Raw genomic sequence first — 6,000 nt, forward strand, 5'->3', positions numbered from 1 at the left:
TTTTCGTAGGATAAGTCCCGGATTCTCGCCTCTGATTGGTTAGAAGGGCTCTCCTTTAAAACGTGTTTCGATTAGTCCTAGCTGTTTGCGGGAGTTTATGGTAAGGATTAGAGGTTAACCCATTTGAACTACGCCAGTTGATCGCGCCTCTTGTGCTGATTGAAGAAATTGACAGCAGCCTCCCCAGACCGACGCGGAATCTACGATTGCCAGGCTAATTTTCTTCCATTCCCGCCAACACTTCACGGTGGGGACCCAGACCTACTGATACGTGGTCGTTTTCGCTTGAAATCCTCAATAAGGTAAGTTAAGATTACCATTGGTGGCATTTAGTCTGCAGACAGAGGGACACGTAGCTAACCAAATGCTTATGAACTTCTTGCAGTTTGGTACAACACCTTCTGCCAACTGCTACCTATTAAATGTTGCTACTTACTTCGGCGCATGCGCATGACATAGGTAAAATTGTAAAATACACATACTATACTCCTGAAGATCTCCAATAAAGACATTTTAATACAGCATCCAATTATGCTCCCCATATTCGTATGTGTCAGGTAGCGTATTTCATCTGTAGACCAACTGCCTATCAATTAAACGATGCTCCCACTACAGAATCACGTTATTGTACACCAATAACCCCAAGTACACTGTAAGAATATGGGGAGCATAATTTGATACAGTATTATTGTAACGCCTTTATTGGAGATGTCAGGGGTACAGTATGTGTATTTTACACCATTACCACAACGCGGAATCCATAGCGTAATCATAAGCATGCGCAGAACAGACCAGGAAGCACAATATGATAGGTAGCAGACATTGGCAGAACAGAACACCCTGCTTGACGGAGTAAAAGAAGACATGGCGAGGAACGGAAAGCTACGGTATGTAGATATCCTTGGCTTAGACAAAGCGGTTTTTTCGCGCCTTGTAGTGCTAGCACTACCATTGCAAGCTCGTGTAACAGCATTATAGTTAACAGATGCAACGTTACGACTGCACGCGACAGAGGCGGGTGCCTCTGCCTCTTTGTTGATTCCCGCCCGATTTCGTCGATATTAGCAAGTTGTGGTCATTGCACATCCAAAAGTCAAGCAAAATGAATGCCATTTTAAAACTGTTAAAGCCCGTTAAATCATAATTTACCCGGAATGACAGGATAAATGTGACATCAAGTTACAGAGGCTACAGCTGGCTCACAATGGCATTTTATAGCAATGCCGATAGCCCCATCGGCCTGTTAAGTTGGCTAATTAGCCTGCTAAGGTTTACACTATTCTTGCTGTCTTCATCATACTTCGTGGTGTTGACTTAAACAATTACTAGACTTGAGTATTAAGTGTAATTTGCCTCTGCCTATAAGCACATATCATTTGAGTAACATTAGTGTTTAACTAGCTAGTTCATTAGCTATTAGCACCGCCTAGCTAACGTCTGGATATCGTTGTCATGGTAGTACTATAGCTAATTTAAGATTTCGCGAATGTTATCGTTATCAGAATGGTCGATACTACTAACATTAAAAATATAAACATTGGAAATAAATAGCTACTTCAAATTAACTTACCTTAACTAATAATTCTAGTAATAATATATTTTCGAAATTCTTCTGTATTCTATCTCTTTTCTCTGTCTCAAAACCCACAAAAGACAAATTTGGAAGTACAGGGTATTTAACCGTCTTTATTGCACGAGACCTCAGTACTTTGGAAGTACTGGGTTTAACTGTCTTTATCGCACGAGACCTTTAATGCCTGGTTCTATAAACGCCATCACATTCGCGAGGGCCGTATGGCCCCCTTGCCAGCGGTATTTTTTGCACAACTCATAATTTGTTGTGTAATCTACGGCTGTTCTAACAGCAATACAAAATCATCACTTAGTTTTTATGGCATACCAAGTCCAACCAACAGTGAGTAAACGGGAAGGGACAGAAACTGAGGATTTGAGCCAGCGTTTCAACCTTGTTTCTGTTCCAGTGTTCCTTTTGCGTCACGTTGTGTGATGATATAATATACAAACCCAAGTATTTGGGTTTATAATACAGTAGGCCTATATAATAAATGATGGGGTCCTTCAGATGAGATTTAAAAGTATCGAGATATATATGGTATATTGTGAAAAAAAATCCTTCATCGCACAGCCCTACCAACATGTGCCCTTCTGTGGATTAATTGGTTGTAAAACAGGGAACGAAAAAGCTTGAACTGATAGCAAGATCCAGTATGAAATTAAAGTTTTAATTTCAGACATGTTAGATATCAGCCTTTAAGGCATTCTGTTATTCAATTTCATTTTAGTTCAATTCAACCACACAGAATATACCATCATATTGCAATGTACTGTGTAAATGGAAAAAAAAACCAAATACAAATATTAAAATAAAACGTTAACATTGAGATTCTTATTTCATGGTGTCATAAATTATAACAATATAATTACAACAAAACAACAAAGTTTTTTTTTTTAAAGCAAAATAAGATTTAGGTAAGCCATAAGACATAAAAAAGGAAAGCTTGCATCAACAATGTTTGGTCTCCTATTTGCCAAGTATTGCAGAGGGCAGCATGGAGATTACTTGGTCCCTTCTCACATCTTGTGCAGCTGTGAGCTACAGGCATAAAATCAAGACCGATTTGGTCAAACTCAGTAAACTAGACACAATTGTTCTTGTATAGCTGTCCTCACACTTTTTAATTTTGCTTGATACGTTATTCAACTGCTCCTCGTGTGTGTGTGTGTGTGTGTGTGTGTGTGTGTGTGTGTGTGTGTGTGTGTGTGTGTGTGTGTGTGTGTGTGTGTGTGTGTGTGTGTGTGTGTGTGTGTGTGTTTGAACAGAAAGTATTAAATTAGTACCTTTTTTCTTTTTCCAGGGACCGAACTGAAGACGCTGGGATCCACCATTTAGGAGACATCCGGAATCAACAGGAAATCTTCACAACCCTGACTCAGCAGTGACAGTTGAGCCAGCCTCTCTGCAGCTTAAGGACAACTTCAGCTTGATCGAAAACTGGGGGGCAATTCATATAATAGGATAATCTGGTGTTTTAAGGTTTATTAGTCGGCGGTTTAATTAATGTATCAAAGCAACCCAGCACTCGTGATCGTGGGGTGGCTATCTGGGCCACTCGACATCAGAACCTCGAGTTTACAGCATCAACAAAACACCCGTTATTATATCATTGCCCAACCCCACTCACTCACACAATTTCAAATTGCATTGATGACCTTATTTCCGCCTTGGTTACCGAATACTAAGATTAAACTCAGGTTGATTGTCAGTTCAGTCTTATCCTGTGGGTCAGGCACTGCTGTTATTTTCTTGTAACTTAAAATTGCACTAGACGGCATTAATATTAGTTTGGATTGGATACTGATTAGCAGTCACTGTTTTAGCTTTACTCTCCACCTCAGCCTCTCCACGGCCTTTATGCTCTGTCCTGGTTGACCAATTTAAACCTTCAATGTGGTTTGTTCACTTGAATCCGTGAAACGCATAAATTGTACTTCAATTGTTTTGTTAATGGAAGGAATTGTCGTGATTTGGTCCCTGTATATGCATTTGAAATAAATGATTAATCATTTCAGTATCTGAATATATTTCATTTCTATTTTTCAACAGGGTCAGAGTTTGTGGAAATGAGAATTGTTATGTAGTTCTGGATGGTCAACATAGTTGAGCACAAATATTTGTTGTGGGAATTGAATCATCGCTAAGTAGTAAATAAACAATATAAGTGGTGACATTTTCTGATTTAACCTAATATTTGTGTTAGACACAAACGGCCAGTGTAATTCTGAAGTTTGACATCACGGTCAGTAAATGACCACACCACTCCGTAGCCGTGACATTACTTGCGTTACCAAGTGGCAACGTTAGCAAATGACCACACCACTACGTCGCGGCAACGTTATTAACAGTACCAATAAGTAATTTCAATGGTCAATTTCAACCATAAAACAATGTTGTTTCAATGTTGATCCACGGTTGGCATTTAAATGTACAATTTCAACCATAAAACAATGTTGATTCAATGTTGATCCACTGTTGGCATTTCAAAGTGCAATTTCAACCATAAAACAATGTTGATTCAACGTTGATTTTTCAACCTTAACCAACCACAACAAATAATCAACCTCCATGACCATATTTCAACGTTGATTCAATGTCATTTTGCTATCTGGGTCAGGTTTAAGGTTAGGGAATAAGGCTAAAAGGTTAAGGTTAGGATTTAGATAAGTGGTGGGGATAGTCACTCGGGTTAAGGTTAGGGAATAAGGCTAAAGGTTAAGGTAAGGATTTAGATAAGTGGTAGGGATAGCCACTCGGGTTAAGGTTAGGGAATAAGGCTAAAGGTTAAGGTTAGGATTTAGATTGAGATAAGTGGTAGGGATGAAGTCTAAAGAGAATTGTTCCATACATTGCATAAACCCAGGAAATGTTAAAACAATTACAAAATAACCTGTACCTCATACATAGCATAGCATCAAGTAATTAAATATAGTTTAGTTTTAAATAAAGTAAGAAAAACTTACCCCAGAGTTGTCCTTCGCCTTCGTTGGTCATTTTGGAATGATAACTATGAAATCTAAGGGAGGGAATAGTATCTAACGTGTGTGAGAGAAATAAAGTAGAGCTACTTCGAGATGCAACCTCTCTGCGTGCCTGGGTATGTGTTCTGCCCTCCAATCTCTCTGTCGACTTTTATAGGGTCAAGTGGGCGTGGCCAACGTGACGTAATTGTTCCTCCCTCTTTGCCTGTTTAATGGTGTTTGATCCCGCTTCCTAGTGGCTATGTGAGGGTTATTCAATTTGTGTGTTAGATCCTGCTTCTTAGTGACTATGTGGGGGCAGTTTATGTGTTTAAAATCCGTAACAATATTATTCTAAATAAATACAAAGTGTTTTTAGGGTTGGGTTTAGGGAATAAAGCTAAAGATTAGGTTTTGGGATTAAAATCGAACTTTTTAAATTTTAAATGTTGAAGGGTTTAGGTTTAGAGAGAGTTAGAAGAGTGGGGTAAGGGAGGGTGGGGAGTCAGAGGTAAGGAGGTGTGAGATTGTTGTCCCTACATTCTCCCCTGCCTTGTTGGGCATCTCTGATATCCTATTCACCTCTCAAACCCAGAGGGTAGAGGGGTGATAGGACGTTGAAGGGTATAGAGTTAGAGAGAGCGAGACGAGGTTGGAGGTTAGGAAGTTTTCAGATAGGTTTCTCGTTAGTGCTTCACGGTTGGTTTTTAAGATAGGATAGATTTATCGTTAGTACTCCTCGGTTGGTTTTAAGACAGGATAGATTTCTTATCGTTCGGTTGGTGTTAAGATGGGAAAGATTCCTTTAATGTTGCTCGGTTGGTTTTAGGATAGGAGAGATTTCTCATCGTTCGGTTGGTGTTAAGATGGGCAAGATTTTCCATTAATGTTGCTCGGTTGGTTTTAAGATAGGAGAGATTTCTCGTTAGTGCTCCTGGGGTTTAGGTTTAGAGAGAGTTAGAAGAGTGGGGTAAGGGAGGGTGGGGAGTCAGAGGTAAGGAGGTGTGAGATTGTTGTCCCTACATTCTCCCCTGCCTTGTTGGGCATCTCGGATATCCTATTCACCTCTCAAACCCAGAGGGTAGAGGGGTGATAGGACGTTGAAGGGTAAAGAGTTAGAGAGAGTGAGAAGAGTGGGGTAAGGGAGAGTGGGGAGTCAGAGGTAAGGAGGTGTGGGATTGTTGTCCCTACATTCCCCCTGCCTTGTTGGGCATCTCTGATATCCTATTCACATCTCAAACCCAGAGGGCAGAGAGGTGAGAGGACGTTGAAGGGTATAGAGCTAGAGAGAGTGAGACGAGGGTGGAAGTTAGGTAGTTTTTCCAGGTCGGTATTTGTTTGTTTCTTTTTAAGGTTGGTGTAGGGTCAAAGACAGTTTGGGTTCAAAAAAGACCAGTTGGTCCGAGGGCACTGGCAGGGTTAGGTATATTGAAATATCTCATGGATCTCCCCACATCGTCCGAC

At 40.2% G+C, this 6,000-nt stretch overlaps 1 long non-coding RNA gene across 1 annotated transcript; it reads left to right on the plus strand.

The window, feature by feature from the left end:
- The first annotated feature begins 379 nt into the window (after positions 1-379).
- Positions 380-3,593, plus strand: LOC115539022 (uncharacterized). The gene is made up of 2 exons (XR_003975651.1): positions 380-887; positions 2,877-3,593. It is a non-coding gene; the product is annotated as an uncharacterized LOC115539022 (long non-coding RNA).
- Positions 3,594-6,000: the final 2,407 nt, after the last annotated feature.

Source organism: Gadus morhua, unplaced genomic scaffold (assembly GCF_902167405.1).
Source record: "Gadus morhua unplaced genomic scaffold, gadMor3.0, whole genome shotgun sequence".
Taxonomy (NCBI): domain Eukaryota; kingdom Metazoa; phylum Chordata; class Actinopteri; order Gadiformes; family Gadidae; genus Gadus; species Gadus morhua.